Source organism: Agelaius tricolor, unplaced genomic scaffold (assembly GCF_023055355.1).
Source record: "Agelaius tricolor isolate 1412-34295 unplaced genomic scaffold, bAgeTri1.0.p SCAF_2, whole genome shotgun sequence".
Classification (NCBI taxonomy): domain Eukaryota; kingdom Metazoa; phylum Chordata; class Aves; order Passeriformes; family Icteridae; genus Agelaius; species Agelaius tricolor.
In genome coordinates, this window is record NW_027269262.1 from 48,096,083 (window position 1) to 48,115,535 (window position 19,453).

Sequence of the window (19,453 nt, forward strand, 5' to 3'; positions counted from 1 at the left end):
CAGCTTCTACTTCAGCACCCCTGGACCAGCTCCATTGCTAACTGAACCCACACACAACCTCCCGCCGAAATTTCAGCTCTCCCACAGCTCTGACCAGCGTGCAGTGCAAGGCCGTCTCTCACAGGGCAGATGGCACTCCCAGTGCCATCTTCCTCTCTACCGGCCACCGAGCCACGCTGAATATCCGATATGGTTTTGACATTCCTAGCTTGGCTGCTCTCCTCTTGCCCCTTTCCTCACAGACTGGAAGCAGCCCAGTTCGCTCCGTCCTCACCGAGTCTCTGCCGCTACGTCCCGAGCTTCACCTGCCTCCTCCCCTCATGTCCACACTAGCTCCCGTTCCACCCCCTCGGTCCCTGACACGCCGCTGGCATCCCCTTCCCAGCCCCGCCGCCCTGGGGCACGGCCGGGGACGCTGCCGCCGGACACCTCCGCACCTGAGCGCGGTACTCCCGCGGGCACCGCTCGCTCCCCGCGCCTGGCGCCCCCCGACCCCTCTCCTCTCGCTGACAGAGCAGGAGGGGCGGCACCTGCGGGTCCGCCCCATTCTCCTCCCCTCGCCTCCCCTCCCCTCCTCTCGCCGAGAGAGAGAGCGAGAGAGAGAGACCGAGACCCGGAGGGAGGGAGAGAGAGAGAGAGAGAGAGAGAGAGAGAGAGAGAGGGAGAGAGAGACAGAGACAGAGAGAGAGAGAGACGGTAGCACCGAGGGCTCCGGGAGGGACTGCCTGAGCGCAGTGCTCTCAGGCGTGAGGGGAGGGAGGGGGAAATTAAAAAGCCAAAACCAAACCCCCAAAATTTCAAACATTTAAATTTAAATAAAAAAGTGAGGGAGGTGTAGAAGGAGAGTGCTTCAACTTTTTCTCTCTCTGCCCAGCAAGGTAAGGGAGCGGCACGGGGCTTTGCTTCGCTTTCTCGCCGGTTTCTGGGAGGGCACAAAGGTAGCGGGATGGGGCGGCGGCGGCATCTCCGCTGGCGGAGTCGCGCTCGGCGCTGTCACCCCGCGGAGCGCAGCCTCGGGGGCGGCGGCGGCGGGCTGCGGGCTGCCAGCGGCGCGGCGGCAGCACCCGTGTCACCCGCGGGCTACGGGCGCCCGCCCCTGGGTGGGCTCCAGCCCTTTGTTACCGGCGTCTTGCATCGGGGCGGGGGGAATAACCCGAGCGGATGGGGCCGGGCGGGGGTGGGAGCAGCTCGGCCGGGGGGCTGCGGGAGCACAGCAGCCGCTGTGGCCGGGCGGGCGGCGAGCAGCCGAGCCTCGGGACGCGGCGGGCGCGGGGGGTGCAGGTGGCTCGGCCGGGGAGCGGGCAGTGCGCCCCCGCCCCGCGCTGCCAGGCGGGCGGCCGCCGGCAGAGGGGGCTCGGCCGCCTCGCCCTCCGCGGCCGCGGGAGGTGCGCCCGGGGCGGGGAGCGCCGGCCGTGGGTGGCCCGCGGGACGGGCGGGTTTGGGGGCGCTTCTGGACATGTGCAGGCCGGGTTTGAGGAGGGAGGGGAGGATAGGGCGCTGGCCCCCATCGCGGGGTGAGGGGCTGTCGCTGTGGCGGGGGCACGGCTGTGTTCCCGGGAGACGCGGCGGCCCCGACGCGCGGTGGCGGCCCGTGCCACCGGCGGCCCGTCCGTGATGCTTCCACCGCGGGGGCAGCTGAACGACACGGCTCCTTTGCTGTTGGGAAGTACGGGTAGAACGGGGGAAAAGCGGCTGGGATGAAGGCGGCGGCGGCTCCCCGCGGCATCTGACAGATGTATCCAGGGGCCTTTAGGTACCGCCGGGTCCGGCCCTTCTCTCCCGGCGCTCCCCGAAACCTCCGAAAGATGAAAACTTTGTGTACACCATAGGATTTCAGCCAGCTCAGCGGGTGGGCCAAGCGTTGCTGTTTGTTTAGGCCCCAAGCCTGCAAATATTTATCCGTATTCTGAAATTTAGGAATTATCAATGGTTAGATGTGTTTGAAGTGCGGGAGACTCTTTCAGTTACCCCGTGGAAAAATATTTCCCATGTCTGCTACTTGTCAGCATGTTTGCTTTGAATCCTCTCACGATAGGACCTTTTTTTACATTATTCCATTTGCCTTTCTTTGAATTGGTGCCTCTTCATTCTTTTCCACTGAATGATACTTTCAGTATTATTGAAATAATACTTCATATTCTTCATACTTCATTGATACCTTGTTACAGAGAGCTTTCTAAAAGATGGAAATAAAAAAAAGGCTGCTGAGAAGAAAATGTTGTGTTTCATTGCCTGACTAGAAATTACTTTATTTTATTTAATATATTTTATTTTATTTAATATATTTTTACAATTGTTACTCTTGTTTGAGAGGTGAAGCAAATAGGTGCATAGTTCAGTTCCAGGTACAGTTATATATGTTGCTTCTGAGACAGGTAAAGCTTTCAGCATTTTTAAATACTGTAAGGCACACCTAAGTTTGGTTTTTATGAAGAGATATGCCCTCTAAAGAGAAACAAGGATGGGTCTTATGTTGATTTAAAAACTTATTACATATGTGCTAGTGTATTAAAAAAATCTTTACAGATTTTAAACATTATCCTGTTGAATTTGCTTGTGAGTACAACAAAAGCACTTATGAAGCTGGAGGATTAGCTTGTTAAATACCTCTTTGCAAAGGAATAGGGATTGTGTGAGTATTCTCAGAGCTGTTGAGAAATATTTAGTTATTTGTCATTTTTAACATTGGTGGATTTTGTGCATATGCTTATTTTTCTCATGTATTTCTCAAGTATTCCCAGCAAAAGGCTCCAGAAAGTCAATGAATAATGCTCAATATGTGCCTACCTGTTTAAATGATTGGGTTCTGAGCACTGAAGTTTTAGTTCAACATCTGTAAATACAGATAAAAAGTACAGTGTTTCTTTCTGCTTACTGTTAGTAGTGCTTGTGCAAAACAATTTTTTTCTAAGGTGTTCAACAGGAAAAAAAAAATTAGCTGTAAAAAACAATCTGTACATACCAGGAATTTTTATTGGTTGGGTTTGGCTGTAGATAATGTAGCAATCATAAATAGTGAGGATTTTTTGGCAAGGCAGTTTTTAAGTCCAGGATGTATTACTAAAGGAAATACGTAGTAATAGGTGAGCTGATCACTGAGCTTTTACTGGGATAATTAAATTACGTGAAGTTTCTTAAGATGGCATGAGGACATCACAGATGAAAGGAGGGGTGATCTGACTGTGTGAAAAGTTTGTCTAGAATTCAAAAAAAGCACATTTGGTTCAAGGTCTTCTGAAACACATGGCTACTGGCATTGGTATTTGGCAGTTCAACAAGTCATGTCCCAAGTATTTTGCAGATACAATGTAAAGAAAATCTGGAGTCCAATTTAGGAGACTCTAATTAGTTACTATGGGATATAGAGAATTAAGCTATTTTTTAAGGAAAAATGTCTGTACCTTGGAGCCAGTCACACTATGAATGCTGGGCTGTTTATTCAGTGTAAAATTAGACTCAGTATAATGTCAAAAATATACTCCAGGAAACCTTTTAGTGAAAGCTAAAAAAAAAAAAAGATTGAATGCTTTTCTCTCCAATTTTCAGTGCTTCTAGGAAATTTGGAGTGGGCATAGGACTGTAAGGATTTTACTTTCAGTGGTGTAACCAGTTTTGTAGTACCTTTTATATTAAGCATATGGTTTTTAAAAGTGCTCTCTTTGCTTTGTACGGTTCTGTACCATATGTTTTGTATTTAATTCTTTGAATGACCACTGAAATGCAGCCAACTTTGGGTAAATGTGGCAACTGTTAACTAGCGCTTAGCAACAGTGCACAATAATCAAGACGGGAAGTGAGGAAGAATACCATGTCTAATTGAAACTATGGGGGGCATTTAGCTAGGTAGGACATAATTAACAAAACATGGAGCTTGGACATGATATTAGGGCATCACGTCTTGACTCTTGCCAAAAAAGGATTCTGAAATCAATAATGTAAAAAAACATTTCAGATACTTTACACCTTGGAAGAACAGCCTCTTTGAGATGTATGTTCTTTGCCTGTTCTCGCATAATCATTTCTTCTTGCATGTAATGCAAAAGATGCATTTTCTTTTGTTTCTATAACATAATTGCGAGCAAGAGAACTGTTGGGAAAACCAACAAATGAAGAAGTAATAAGCCTTGACATTCTGACAATCATGTCTTTTACAGAATTAGTCCTGTGAACTGGAGTTCATTAGATATAGTAAGCAATTAAGAGATCTCTAAAATCCTGAAACAGATTACAGCAGCAGTCATAAAACAACACTAAACTTTTACAATTAATGTGGGGTTTTTTTTCAGAATTGTTAACTTTCCTCAAATCCTGTCTTGTCATTACTTTCCTTAACATGCTAAGAAAAGTATTTCTTGTAAGAATATATGTTCAAAATGCTTTTGCTGAATGTAGTTTTGGGTTTTATTTTTTAAAAAATCCAGACCTGATCATTTCATTTCATGTTGTATTCTGTGTGGAGATACATTCATGGACCAATTTTATTTCTTGTATAACCCAAAAACATCTTGTTTCTAAGAACTCTGAAGATATCCTCACATAATAAGGAGAGACCTAGTGAATAAAGCTTCAGTGAGTCATTGCAAAAGCTTATCTGCAACTCTGAGCAAGCTAGTGAAGATGATCCGAAATCAAGGAGCCATTCTTTGAAGGTGCATATATTGGTGAACTATCCAGTAGCATTAGGCTCTTCATAATTAAATAGAATCATTAATGTTTTTATAATCTGGAAGTAAAAAACACAGGATATCTGTTGTAGGAATGTAGATGACAGAAATTTGGAGCAGTGTTTATTCACAATGAGGACAGCCAAATTTTGGACACTGTTGTTCTTGGCTTGGAAGTATCAAACAGAAGTATGGAGCTCTTACAGAAATTATAGGCTGGATTGATGGGCCAAGGCCAATTGTATGAGGTTTAACGAGGTAAAGTGCCAAGTCCTGCTCTTGGGTCATGATAACCCCGTGCAACAGCACAGCCTTGGGAAGAGTGGCTGGAAATGTACCCGGTGGAAAAGGACTCAGGGGTAATGGCTGACAGCCGGCTGAACATGAGCCAGAGTGTGCCCAGGTGGCCAAGAAGGCCAGTGGTATCCTGGCTTGTGTCATACTGTGGCCAGCAGGACCAGGGCAGTGATTGTTTCTCTGTATTCATCACTGGATGAGGCTGCACCTTTAATCCTGTGTTCTGTTTTGGGCCACTCAATTCAGGAAGGGTCCAGAGAAGGGCACCAGAGCTGATGATGGTTCTGAAAGTCCTATGAGGAGCAGCTGAGGGAGGCAGGATTGCTTAGCCTGGAGAAAAAGAGGCTCAGAGGGGACTACCTTGCTGGATGGGTTTTGATCTCATCTGCCAGGTAACAAGGGATAGGACAAGAGGAAATGGCTTCAACTTCCACCAGGGGAGGTTTAGATTGGATATTGGGAAAAATTTCTGCCTGGAAAGGTTTGTCCAGCATTGCAACATCTTTCCCAGGGAAGCTGCTGAATCACCAGCCTTGGAGATGTTTATAAGAAGTGTAGTCATGGCATTTAGAGACATGATTTAGTGGCGAACTTGGCAGCACTGGGTTGATACTTGGACTCAGTAATCATATAGGTCTTTTTTGACCCAAATCTCTCTATGTTTCTGTGATTCTAAAATGTAATTAGTTTTGGTTTGGATGACTGCTGAATCCTGGTGAGCTGGTTTCTGTTGTCTTATTCTGTTACACAATAATATCACAATTTCCGTGAAATCCTTTTGGGACATGAGAGACCATAGAGAATTGTGTAAATTACTACTTTCCTTGAAGTGTATTTAATGTTATTCTCATTGAGTTAGCATTTTAAGTTCCATGGCACCTCAGATGTTTAGTAAAAAACCTCCATGGACCTGACCTGAAATCTTGCATCATGTACTGTCAAGTGTTTTGATTGATTTGGATTTAATTTTTTAAAAATATTTATATGAAATATAAAAGATAGGAAGAACTATATGTTGTGACATAAAATCACCAGAAGAGTAAGAAGGTAGGGAGCAGCCTGAGTCAGTATGACAAGATATGATTGATTAATATTGGTCATGTAAGGTTTTAGAGAGGTTATTTTGAGGTAGTTTTTCAAACTGCTGGAGCTGTGCACAGAAAACAGTGTGGGCAGACCTAAGATACTGTTACTTAAGAGATTACCAGACATCTGTTGTACTGGTTCCATGAACAAGCCTGGAGAGACTAGTTTCGTGAAATGCTGTGCAGAGATCCTCTTGTTCTCTCTCTCCTATCTCCATCACTGCTTGTAATTATCTCTTTTCAAGACCCTTGGTGTGATTTGATCAGAGCACTTTGAGGCAAGAGATGAAGTTAATTACTGAATGTAACAGTGGTCTGAAACAAACTCTATTCATGGTCTTCCTTTTTAAAATGAAGCTTCATCTGTGTGTCTCACCAAAAGTGATAATATTTCCCTAGAACTTAGAGTGTGAAGCTTCTTTAGATGGTTATTTCAAGCTGCTGAACATTTTCCTGGTACTCCTGTCCTTTTGCACCAAATTCTGCTGCACCTCCCTCTGCAGCACTGATTTCTCTATTGAATGGAGTGCACAGCACCAAAATTTCAGGGAAATCAGTAGCCTTTTTTGAAAGGCTCTGTTTATGCTGCTGTTTTTCTCTAGAGCCATAATAAATTTAAATTTGGCTTCATAAAGAAGAATTAATGTGCATATGAAACATTTGACCTCTAGAATTCTGCATATTTGAGACCTATGATTCGTTCCTCCCCTTTCTTTTATAATGCTACCTCCAACTTCAAAACTTGCTTTCTTGTAGACTCCCAGGTCTGTACACATAAGGAAACCTAAGCACAATTTTTCTGAGAGTGTGATAGTTAAATTATGCTTTTAATTTGGTAGAATTCCCTTATGCCACCTCCTCTCCCCCCTCCCCTGCATTATTTCCAGCTGTCCTTTAAGATAGAGGTGGTCATATGCAATTGTAATGCCAGTGCTCAGGGAGACTTGCGTATACTCTGAGTTGTATGGTCCCTTGTGGTGTTATCACTCAGGAGTAATTGAGTAATTAGAGGACTGTTTGGAAATTGCTGGGAGCCTGATCCTCCACAGTCTTCCTAGTAAAGAGGAAATGATCACTTATTAAAAAAAGTGAAGTGTGGCACAGTGAGATCCAAGCTCTGGGCTTAATGAGATCCAAGCTCTTTCTCCATCACACCCACTTCAAAGGGATAGTGTAGTGGTAAGGAGCAGCAAATGCAGATAGCTGAGCTCAGCTGCCTCTGATGCTCTAAGGACTCTGGGCAGCTACCTCTTCTCACACTGGAATCACTGGTGAAACAGAGGTGTTCACACCAACATTTTATAAATATTACTGTTGCCTGCCCATGCTCAGAATGAAGAGCCTATGTGACAACACTGTGTCTTGGTGGCTTGATTTGTGATTTGCAGAGCCAAGTGCTGTGTTCCCTGTCCTGAGCCCCGGGTCCTTTTCCTGCTGGTACAGTACTTCACTGCTATTAGTTCTCTTATTTATCTCCTTGGTGATAATGTGTTTCACAGTGTACGACTGCATCTCAGTTTTGCCATTCAGCAGAGCAAGCCATCTACTTTTACTGCTTTTGTTCCTGCCTCGCTGACCATCTCCCTGTGGCTTCTCAGGAAGTCTCCCAAACTCTGTGTTGCTTTGCAGCATTAGATGGCTTTATTCTCCTGCTCTTTTACACTTTCAGTGTACTTGGAAAACAGCTGTTCAATAAAGAAAGCTTAATCTTTTAATTTCTTTAAACCACTTATGCAGACAATTCTCAGTGCAATTAGGTGATTCCTTTGGGAAGACTGCGAAATAGGTCTTGATTTTTACAACTACAATGCACTGAATCAAGAAGTGGGAAACAGCTTCCTGCCAGTCATGTTGTATGTGACATTTAAGAACATGGTGGTTTTCCATTCTTGTAAAAATTGCTTTCAAAAATTAATATATATAGATAAGTTTTTAAGATACTGTTGTTACTCTTTTGAATCTTAACCTCTTAGAGGGAAATTTCTGGTTGTGAGAACAATTAAAAATTAGGTGGATCAGCCAAGTGATCAGTACCACCCCACAGAGGAGCAGTTATGAAGAAAACGTAGAGGAGAAGGGAAAGGCAAAGCCATCCAAGAACACTTTAATGCCTACAGGCATGCCAGAGGCACACTGAATGGGATATTTAAAGCAGAAGTCCAGAGTGAAAAATATGCATATCCTCAGAGTCCCTTTTGCAGCAGTTTTTGTAAATCTTGACAGTTAGTGCCTGCCATATTTTTTTTCAGTAGAGTAGTCATCAGTCAATTTCCAAGCCTTTTGAGCAGGATGAAGACAACTTGTCTGCCAGACTGTGGACTTGGAGGCAGAAGGTGAAATAACAATCATGATTATAGCAGATGTGGAAGGTGAACTGGATTTCAAGGGCACAAAGATTAAAACATTAGCAGTCACAAACTTTTGTGTCAAGAGCTATGAAATGACAGGGCATCTAAACATGAATATTGTTTTGTTTTGCTGCATTAACTTAGTAATACTTTTCTTTCTTACTACACATCTGAAAATGTTTTGGGTGCTGCATGGAAAATACATAGAAGTTGCCTTCTCCAGAGTACTCAAAGCTAGAGAGGATATTGTGTATGTTTGTGCATGTACATATATATACATATATTAAAGAGAAGAAGACAGGAATTAGAAATGCTGAGGTCTAATATCATACTGGTCCAATACATTAGTGGGTCTTTAAAGAAGATTCTTTTTTTAAATGATTGCCTGGCTGAGAGTATTTATACTGGGTTTTTGTGTTGTTGACAGTTTTCCTTTAGAGACCAGAAGTTCTTAGTGGGTAGTAGATGTGCCACTAGTAATGTTATTCAAAACAGTATGCCTTGGAAGCTTTTAAACAAAGGCCACCACCACAAAAAAACAACAACCCAATTTAATTTTAAACAGCAGATGTGACCTTGTGGCAGAAAAGCCTGAGAAGGAAGGGGAAAAAAAAGGATTATTCTGGCTGTTCTCAGCTATCATAATGAACAGTGTTGCTTGTTGACTGTCCAGCTTGGCTATTTTATTGAGAGAAGTCTTGTGTCTGGTGTCTGTGCAGACAGATGCATTATTTTCATCTGCAGCACAGCTGACTGGCTTTCTGTCAAGCTTGGCTTTGGGGTGATTCCAGTTGTCACATGGATTTGGTGTAGAGGAGGGAGGCCATGCTTGCACTAGGAGTTAAGCACTCCCCTGCACAGTGCAGTGTAGGTTTTCAGCTCCATTTGCTGTCACTGTAGTAAATCCATTTCTGATTATGTGCTAAAGCCAGACAGATTAACTGCCAAGTTGAACTTGTGAAGTTGCATGTGTGTTGCCAGAGTCCCTCCTGCTGGAAAAGGCAGATCTGTATAACCTGTAGACTTAGAACAGTTGAAAATTCATCCTAACATTGTTGCTTTGATGTCTGTTTGAAAGCAAAAAAACATGTTTGCTTTTGATTACCATGTTTAAAGGATGCTGTCCCAGCAGTGTAATAAATGAGAATTGGATCTGGGACTTAGTTTCAGTAAAAAACAGTGTTCTTCCAGATGCTTTTAAATTGAATCTTCCTGTGAAAATGGGCTCAACTTTGAATTCAATAAACATGCAGTTCAGGGGTTTAGGGCTGAAAAAGACAAAGGAATGCAACAGATGCTGGGTAGTTTTGATGCTTCTTATGTCAGACTATACTGATACTTTACTGATACTGTTCTCTATTCTGATTCACTGTATAAACAAGAACAGCATGAACCTCAGTGTATAACCTTGACAGGAGTGGATCTTTATAGGTCACTAACAGTTTGTCTAAATTGCAAAAACTGCATGTTGGGAAACAGATGAAGCATTTGCATCAATAAAATATTTAATTTCCTTTAACAAAAGCTGGTTTGTGCCTTGGGCTTTTTATTTTTAAGAAACAGACCTTCGGTCCTTGATTCATTGTACTCCAGCTGAGAATCACTGAGAACCTCACAGTTAGATTTGACAGGATAATAAGTCAAAACTGTCAATGCAGATCAGCCATGAACCAAAATACATCATAATATGTGTTGTCTTAATGGGATTTCCACTATGGCCCTGCCAAGAGTGTGAGTTTGGACTGGTTGACCTTCAGAGTTCTGTTGTTTGTTGTAAAATGGTGTAGTACAAAACCCATAAAACTTGGCAGTATTACCTATTGGTAAGGTACAGCTTCCTGAAACAATTCATCTGGCCCAAGGCCTTTGCAAAGATACTCAAGGAACAGGCCACGGGCAGCCTGAACTGTTTTGGTAACCTGCTTTCCACTTTTCTTCTTTCTGGCCATTTTTCTGCTGTGTGCCAGGTGTGCTTTCTGTATATCATCAGAATGTGTGCTGGTTGCACATCCAGTCACAGGCATTGACAGAGAGACTCCATGAGTTCTGCTACTGGCAGCTCTCTGCTAGTCTTGTCACCTTGGTGGATGGCAACAGAAATGGTCTGGTGATTGAGGCATCGCTGGGCATGTGTTAATAGGAAGGCTGCAAAGCTTGAGTGATTCCCTAAGAGGTTGTTTGGCCTGTCTGGGATGGAAGATTGAGCATCAAAGGGTAATAATGATACCTGATGGATTGACATTGTTGCATTGTCTAAAATCAAGTCTGTCTAGATTCACGTTCATAATTGAATGTTTTACTCTAAGGAAACTTGGAATAAGCCCAGTAGTATTAATTTTAAACCTTTTTCAGGGCCAAAATAAAGCATGCATAAAAAAGAGACAGTTGTTATTTCAGTCAATCACTTCTACTACTTATTTTGTTAATTAGTGAGATTTGGGTACTGCAGTTTTCAATGACATTCCCTCCAGCATCTTTCTGTTGAGTTGTATGTGTGCCCATATGTTTTATTTTTCTGGACATATTGATTCTTGTGTGATGATTCAGTTTGTGGGTGGCAGTTTCTCCTTGACATATTCTAGCTGAACACACTCCATATGTAGAGGAAAACCGGCCAAGTGTGGAAAGAAGGGGGTTGTGCTTTTTTTTGTTGCAATTATGGAAAGAGGAACAGAGGCTGGATGATAAAATACCTTTTCCTGCTTCAAATGATTATCTGAATAAACCGTGGGAGATCGAGGTTTTGTAGAAAAAACATAGCAAAGGGGGGAAAGAACCAGAAATTTGCAAATGCAGATTGAATTTTCTTTGAGAAATTCCACCTCAGGAAGAAGCTGACTGGCAAGTTAACAAGAGCCAGAAAGCAGAACTATTTTATGATTCATTGTCCCAAAGACAGAAGCAAGTGCATTTTGAGGCCATATGCCTGGAAGGAGGCTGGCCTCAGGATGAATTAATTGAAACAATTCTGTCCTCCCTGTTCTAAAGTGCAGTTCATGCTGAGAGAGACTGATAAATTTCTCATTAGGAAATGCTTGTTGAAAATGTGGTCTATTCTCTGTGTTGTCACACTGCCTTTCTGATCTGGAATAAATTACATAAACTGTGCTCCTTTCAGCCAGCATGCAGAGATAAGAGAATGCACGGGTGAATCTTGTGTCCATTCTGTCATTACGTGTGCCAGGAAAAATAGCCCCAAACTAAATATATAAGCAGAAAATTGTTTTAAGAGAAATGTCCCCTTTTAACACTTTGATGTCAACCTGGGGAGCAAACAGTTAAATGCAATGCTACCATATAGCCACATGAAGGATAATACTCAGTTTCTGATGTTCTTTGTTTTGGAAATGAGGCTTGCAATTATGTACTTGCAGTTTTTTACTGGCTTACCTATCCCTGTAGGTTATCCCTTTTGCAAATGCTTCTGTGTTTCTATGGATAAACTTATTTTTACTTAACAGAGCTTTTAACTGATGATCATAGTTCTTTACTGTTCTATTCTTCTGCCCATCCTTTAACAAAAAGTGGTGCTATTATGATTTTAATAAGACTGAGGAATGTTCTTATGTTTTGAACACAGCCTATTGCTATTATATTTCATGGCAAAAAGGGGACTTGTTTGGATCATTCTCAGATACAAACTTTATTTTGCTGTTGAATGGCTTAGTTCAAGGTAAAGAGTCAAGTTAAACTAATCATTATAACAAACTGTGTTAGAAGACCTAGACTTCTAAACCAGCAGTTTGAGAGATGGAGAATCCAAAGAAAATCTGTTGTGATTTTCTAAGGAAAGGATACTGGAATGCAGTTTCCTCAGACCTCATTTCATAGAATCATAAAATTATTGAAAGAGATTTGAGGTAAGCTTGTGTCCATTTACATTTCAACCACAAAACAGGCAGTGTGTCTGGAAATACCACCTTGGCCAGGGAATAGGGAAATTTCTTTGGTCACTGAAGAAAAAGCGTGATGATTTACTTAAGAGGGAAAAGGAAAATAACCTTGCTTTCCCCTCTTAGGTGCTTCTCTCTCTCTTACCATGGCAGAGTGGTGTAAAGTACATATATTTAATGTAAGGGAAAACACCTCTTTGAAAACTAGGATAAATGCCTATGCAAAGCTGTAATGTATGTTTTTCTCCCAGATGATGGTCTGTGTATTAGCAGGTAAAGAGTATGGAGCTTTTGCTACCATGGTATATTTCCCACCATTTACACTGATGCACAAAAGAAACAAAACCCTTGCAGTCCATAATTAATTTAATATCTGTAGAGAAATTGCTAACTTGCAATAGAGAAGGGTTATAGTTTTATGTCTTATTTAGCCAAATTCTGAATGTGTTAGAAAAATAAGTGTATCCATTCCTGAATACTCCGGGATGACTATCATTGCCTGCCTGATTGGAGAGACTAATTTTGGTAAAGAAATGGATTTAATCCACAGGTCTCTTGTTCAGCTGTGAAGCGGCCAAAAAAAAACAGCTGTAAAAATGTTGATGTTGGCCATGAATTTACATAAATAACAACTTCCTTGTTTTCAGGTGCATACTCAGGGTGATATTACAATGTGGAATTGGGTCTGCGGAAGATCCGGTTTATTTCCAAATTCTGCCACTGAGAGATGACACATGGCTTCTACATGCCTCAGATTCCCTCCCTCTAAACCAAGGGTGTTCTTGGCCTGGGAGTTTTTGAAGCACTACAGGATAATAGTGATTTGCTGTTAAGGTCTTTTATGGCTGAGCCTGGAGGGCGGCCCTTAGTTCAAGTCTCCTGCTCAGGTCCCCGGGCTGCTAAGCTTCATGCTCCTGTCAGAAAGCTTTAGACCTCAAAGAACAAATGGTGTTCTTGGAATACGTACAAGCAGCTATTTGGCTTCTGTGTTCAAACCTTCTGTTTAATTTCAATTAACTTAATTTTAATTAATTGAATTTAGACATCACAATCTCTGTTTTGCCTGTGAAAACTATTTGCCATGTGCAGAAAGCCGGGGCGGCGTCTCCACTGAGGTGACTTTATGGTGAAATGGATTCGAAAGTCCAAGGCCTTTGGTCAGTGAAGCAGCCCATGGCCCGTGTTTACCCACCATAGTGGTGGCAACCAGTATCTGCACTGGTGTCAAAGGAGTACATGAAATACCCAGTGAAAATAGGCTGTGTCTTGCAGAAGGTCTTCAGCTGGCTAAAGCAAGCAGTAGTTGAGGAGGGAGTAAATAAAGCTCTTGCAGACCACATGCTGTCACAACCTTTCCCCTCCCCCAACCCCCCCTTTTTTTCTTTTTTATTGGCCATATGTTTTAGTAGTCTAAGTATGTGTCAGCAGTAATCCAGGCTCTGCTTTTAAAGGATGATTACCCAGTTTGTTGCCGAAGTGAGACTTTTTCTTCCCCATTTAATTAATTTCTGTGAGGGTTGTAACCGTAAACCCTTTTCTTTCTTTTTTTTTTTTTTTTTTTAATTTATCACAGATTACTCTTTGTGTGGCTAAATTTAACTCCCATCTATTTTTGCTGGCTGCCGATCTGTTCCCAGTTTGTATGATGGAGGTGGCGAGGGGGAGTCAAACAAACCGGTTTGTTCCCTGGATGCTAATCTGAATTTCAGAGGCGCTGTCCTTCACCCCCGGGCTCTGCTCCCCTCCCCCTACTCCCTGATCTCTGCAAACAGCCTCTTCGGGTCTCTTTCTCTCCTCCATCCCACCCCCCACTCCAGCCCTTCTTTCCTCCACTGGCTCACCAGAATAGTAAATGTTGATTATCCTTTCCTACTCATCCCACACCCCAATTCTCACTGAGGGTGTTTGATGTACTAGGGAATTAATGCTCCTGAAATTCAAATTATTTAAAAGCCCACTGGTCTGTGTGTTGTATTAAAGATATCATGGTGCTTTTTTGGGGAATTAAATTTTATGGATTTTCATGGGTTAAAGCAGGTACAGGGTTTTCTGATGAATTAAAAAAAAAAAAGGTGGTGACCTTTTGTGAAGATGTGATGAGGGTCATCTTTGTTTTATATAAAATAGTGATTAGGAACTCCCCTCTTTAGGGAGTAATTTCTCAGGTCACCTTGGCAGAACAAGGAGGGGTTACTAACTAGCATTAGATCCCTGCTTGTAACCCGTCTTCATGGTAGTTCTTATAGCATGGATACAGTTAACCTCCTTCTTGCCTTAAAAAAAAGGAAACATGACTAGTGGGTATGCAGCAAGGTGTTGTCCTTGCACAGAATAAACCCTCCTACCTGATATGTGGAAAATAAACAAACCCACAAACATACCGCCCTGGTAGATTGAAATGTATGTGTGTCGGGGAGGAGGGGAATAACACGTAGGAAAAGATTTATGCCTTCCTTTGGGCTGTTGCTTGGTAACAGAAAATGCCTCTTAAGCCTATTTTTGGAGAGGGGAGGGGTGAAACTTGATTCAGTGACCATCTGTCCCAAGCTGGTTGATTTCCTGTTGAGCTCTCCTTTGTTTCTGTCAAACAATTGATTCTTACCCTTTACAGATAAGAATACTGTTGGTGACATTGCCCTGAATCAGCAGGTTGCCTTGTGGCAACCACAAAACAGGCTTATTAATTTTAATAATTTTTTTTAATGTTTAAGGGTTTTTGTTTTCTGGGAGGCTACTGACTGGTTTTACTGGGATTTATTTATCTGTGTTGTGGTTTTGGTTTTTAGGTTTTTAGCTCTCTGGGAATGCCTGCAGTACAATAGGCAAGTGTAATAAATGTAACTGAAACATTCTTAGAGATGTAATAAGCTGGTTTTTCACTCTGAAATTGTTGGGGAAAAGAAGCCATGGTTTGGGGCCCATTAAGCCTTTTGTCAGTGGGGGGGAGCAGAAGTTAATTGAAGTCACTATTGAAGAAATCCCCACTGCTTCTGTGAAAACAAAACCCAGATTCTTGTTGCAAATGGAATATTTGCTATTGTTCTTGCTTAATTGTCAGAAAATCATTCTCTGTTTGACTGCCTCCTGATGTTTGCTTAGTAGCAGTGTGCTGGATATATTTGAACTTGAGTTATTTTTAAATCATCTGTTTTATTTATATTGCAGAAGCCCATATTTTTCCTTTAGTTTTATGCATGCAGGGTACAAGGCCCATGCATATGCCAATATGTGTGTGCCCTCTGTAGCTGTGATTATTTAAAAGCATTCCAATGCCACTTTCTTTCCTGTCCTGAATTTCAGCATTCAGAGAAGCATTTCGTAGTTCCAGGTATCTGCTGAAAGGGAATTAAGGCATGTGTGACACAAAGAGACAGGTAATATATGCAAAAAAACTAGTGAAGTCACCCAATACAGTAGGAAAATGATAGTCACTGTTATTTCCTTCAGTCATTGAACCTCTTTCCTGGAGTATTTCCTTGATGTTGTGGTACAGAGGAGGGTGAGAAGGAAAGACTTTCAGTACAAATGTCTTGGCATCTTACAGGTCTTTGCTTATTTGAATTTAGCCTACTTGTCACTCAGTAGATGAAATTTGGAGATAATTCCCAAAGGTCACTTCACAGACTTGGAGGTGTTAGAAAAGTTAATTTCCCTTTCTCTTCTATTTTTCCCATGTGCTTTCCAGATTGCTTCCCACAGGTAGGAGCCCTGTTGCCTGCAGCTTTCAGCATGGTCCTGGATGCATGTGGACTCAGCTCTTTTGGAAGCCAATGGCAATATGCCTCCTGGACAGTGATTTAGTGCATGTTGAGTCAAGGGATACTTGAGAGATTTCCATCCTTTCAAAAGAAAGCTGCACCTGTGATTTGGCTCAGTAAGGGAGGTTCAAATCAAACCATGGGAATGAGCCTGTGGCTTGTGGTCCATCAGCCCTTGGCTCCTTGTTGGTTGCCCATTTCCTCACTCCAGTCTCAACCTTTCCCCCTATTTTGCTGCTGTTTGTTTGGAGCATGGTGGGATCTGGCAGAATAACTGATCCACTTGAAAAACAATGTAGTTTTCCAGGTTACTTTTCAGCTGGATGAATTCCTTGATCCAGTTTACCCACTAAGTGGCATGCCAAGCTTGACTGGTGCAGTGTAACACAATGGGGTGGAAGTGATAAGTACTGAGTAGATTAATTTTATTTTTTCACAAACCTCTAGAGCCAAATGTACTGTGAAGTGGTTTTAAACATGCATTCTCTTTTTGGTTGAGAGATCCTACTTTTGGATTTTACACTGGACTGGTGTAAAATTAATTGAACCTGCATATGTGCGTGCTGCTTTTTGCCAATTTTTTTTTTTTTTTTTTGTTAGAAAGTGATAGGTACCACCAACATGCCTTTTGGATATTTTCAGTCTGTCTTGAAATTATACTGAGATCAAAAAAAATCATTTGTAGAACTAGTGTTAACTAGGTCGATGTTGACCTGAGATTTTAAACTTGGCAGTGAAGGAGCTGTTCTGAACTGTTTTAAGAACTGATTAAATTTTGTTTCTTCCTGCAGAGTTATTTTCATGAAGGGAAAAAAAAAAAAACCTGTAAATTTTATTTCAGGCTTAAAATAAATGAAAAATGGAGCCCTGGTCTAGATACTTGGAATTCATTTTTTTGTCTGACTTAGAGAAGATGATGAGTGGTTGTTCTTTTCCAGATTTTCTCGGAATCCTTTAAAGAGCATTACTAAGCTGTATGACTCAAATTGTAGGGAACTGACAAAAAGTCCAGTTCTTCCGGTATCTGGGGCAAGCAGCTGAGTCCATGACCTGTGCAGATGACACAGTTAGAATACAGTCCTGCACTTGTCTCTGTGCTTTCTCTGCCTGGGTTGTACTGTGCTTCTCCCCTTAGAACAGATCTGACATGCCCTTTGTTCCCAGATAAGAGCATCTCCAGGTCTGCCAGTCAGGAGGCACAGCACCTGTGGCTTACCCTACAGACAGGAAGGCAGTAATTCTAGAAAGGGAAGTTGGTAGAAGACTGGCATCTGCTTGCATTCACCTTCTCATGTTGCTTTTGCAAGGATGGAATTATTTATGAACATTTTCTCCCATCTCAATGCAGTCAACCGGTCTGAAGAGCCACTATTCAATGTCAGGGTGTTTGGCAGGGGTTTTCTTTTGGGAGGGGGAGCACAGAGGTAGGGTCATGATGAGCTGCTTCTCCATGCTGGGTGAGTTCATTGCATGTGCCTCAGGTATTATGTCATTGTCATGCCAATGTTCCTATTGCAGTTCTGACTCAGCTGCCATTTACAGAACTGAAGGCAGTGCCTCCCTTAATAAGAGTTTGAGAAATCTTCCTCTCCTGTGATAAAAAGGCCTATTTGTGGTTTGCAGGACAGAGTTTGGGCACTGTAGCAATGACTTTATGCTGTAAGGATAAGAATTATGCAACCCTTTCCTCCCCAGCAAAAATCCCCAGCTCCAAAACCACATGCATCAAAGGTGCAAGTGCCAAGCTTCCCTTCCAGGAAGGTATGGCCATCAGCACCACTGACAGACTCTTCAGGGAGGAAGCAACAAAGAAAAGGCTTTTAGAGAGGCTTTTGTTTCCAGAAAATAGCTTTCTGAAACTACAAAATTGAAACTTAACTTTGGGAAGGACAAACTCCATGTTCTTCAATGAAGTTACTTCCTAGTCTACCACAGCCCTGCTCTGTGTTAGAAGTTACTGCTTAGGTGGACACTCACCTTTAAAAGAGCTCCAGGCTGTGGGCATACTGGGGTGTGCCCATCCTCTAATCTTTGCTTGATGTTCTGAGGCCTAAGCTAATGTCTCAAAACCTACCTTCTGCATATTTCTGAATAAAATGTGCTCTTTTATAACCTACTGGCTCAATGTTCTTATGAGTGTATTTTCCTTTGTAGAGATGAGTCCATTTCCCACTCAGGACTAGGGAATAGCCACTCCCATATATATCTAAAAAACATGTGAGTGGATCAGAAAGTATTCTTCCATTTGATTTGATTTAATCTAGATCTTCTTTTTGATTTAACTCATAAATTGCAGTTGCCTGGAGATACACTGCTGTTTTGCTCTATGATCTATGCTTTGAAAATGTAACTTTGCTGTTTACTAATAATGTTTAACATGATCCAGTCATTTCATATAATGCAGTGTAAAACCAGAGAATCTGGACTATTGCATGTTAAACAAGTGTTGCCTCTGTCTGGTATTGCTTTGTATATGTGGGTCAAGGATTGCAGAAGACTGTAAATAAGTGGAGGATGTAACTCCTACATGTGTCTATGTTATCCTGGAATGGCAGTTTCTGTGAATAGAAAAGAAATACCTTATCAGTTGAAAAATAAGTGAACCAATGCAAAGCAAGGCAAGGCCAGTGTCTCTGAACTACTGTTACTCTCCAGCTTTTTGCTGTAAGGATTTTTGTCATCACATGATGGCCAAGCAGACCAATACTTCTACTTTTTTTTTCCTTCGCTGAGCAAAGATATGTTCATTCCTTCCCCACCCTTATTCTCATGAGGTTGAATTTCTCGCTCTTTTTTCCAATGGTTTTGCCACGAGGTTTTTTCAGATTGTTTTCCTAAGTGACTAGATAGCAGCAAGGAATAAGGGGACAGAACTAAAATTAAACCAGCTAAAGCCAGCAGCTGGGAGATCTTTGTTCTGTTCGGTCTTGACCACAAGCTTCCCAACAGACATTGGTGGGGGTGGGGACATGGATCTCAATTCTTTATCTTCTTAATTTTCTTTTCCCCCTTCATGAGTAAAATGGAAATAAAGTGTTACTTAAATGAGCAGCTAAATTCTTCTTAGTGTTGGTGTTGAATTAACATACTCTGTAAAGCCTGTAATAAACTGTGGGCTTACAGAAATATCCTGGGAGGATGTGCTGACTTTTTTTTGTTTTGTTTTTTTTCTTGCAGTACATTTGTTTAAAGTGAATTATCTAAGTACCATGAAAGTGGGTCTTCATTTTACTCTTCTTTTTGGAATGCATTTTATTAGTGATATCCAGAGGGGTCAGCAGCATAAATAATGTTTGTTTCGAGTCATGTTGGGTGCAAAGGAGGGGGGTCCACAGTGAAGAGCTGTTTTGTTTGGTGTGGCTGATGAGGAGTGAGGCTGGAATTGCTCATAGCTGTCATTCAGGTTTT

At 42.1% G+C, this 19,453-nt stretch overlaps 1 protein-coding gene across 5 annotated transcripts in view; it reads left to right on the top strand.

Moving 5' to 3' along the window:
• Positions 1-591: 591 nt before the first annotated feature.
• GREB1L (GREB1 like retinoic acid receptor coactivator) overlaps positions 592-19,453 on the top strand; it is a 132,747-nt gene continuing 113,885 nt past the window's right edge. For 4 of the 5 annotated variants that reach the window (XM_071418116.1, XM_071418157.1, XM_071418148.1 and 1 more), the window contains exon 1: positions 592-878. The gene's annotated coding sequence lies outside the window, so the exon portion shown is untranslated. The remainder of the gene's footprint in view (positions 879-19,453) is intronic. The other variant, XM_071418138.1, reaches the window with a different exon arrangement.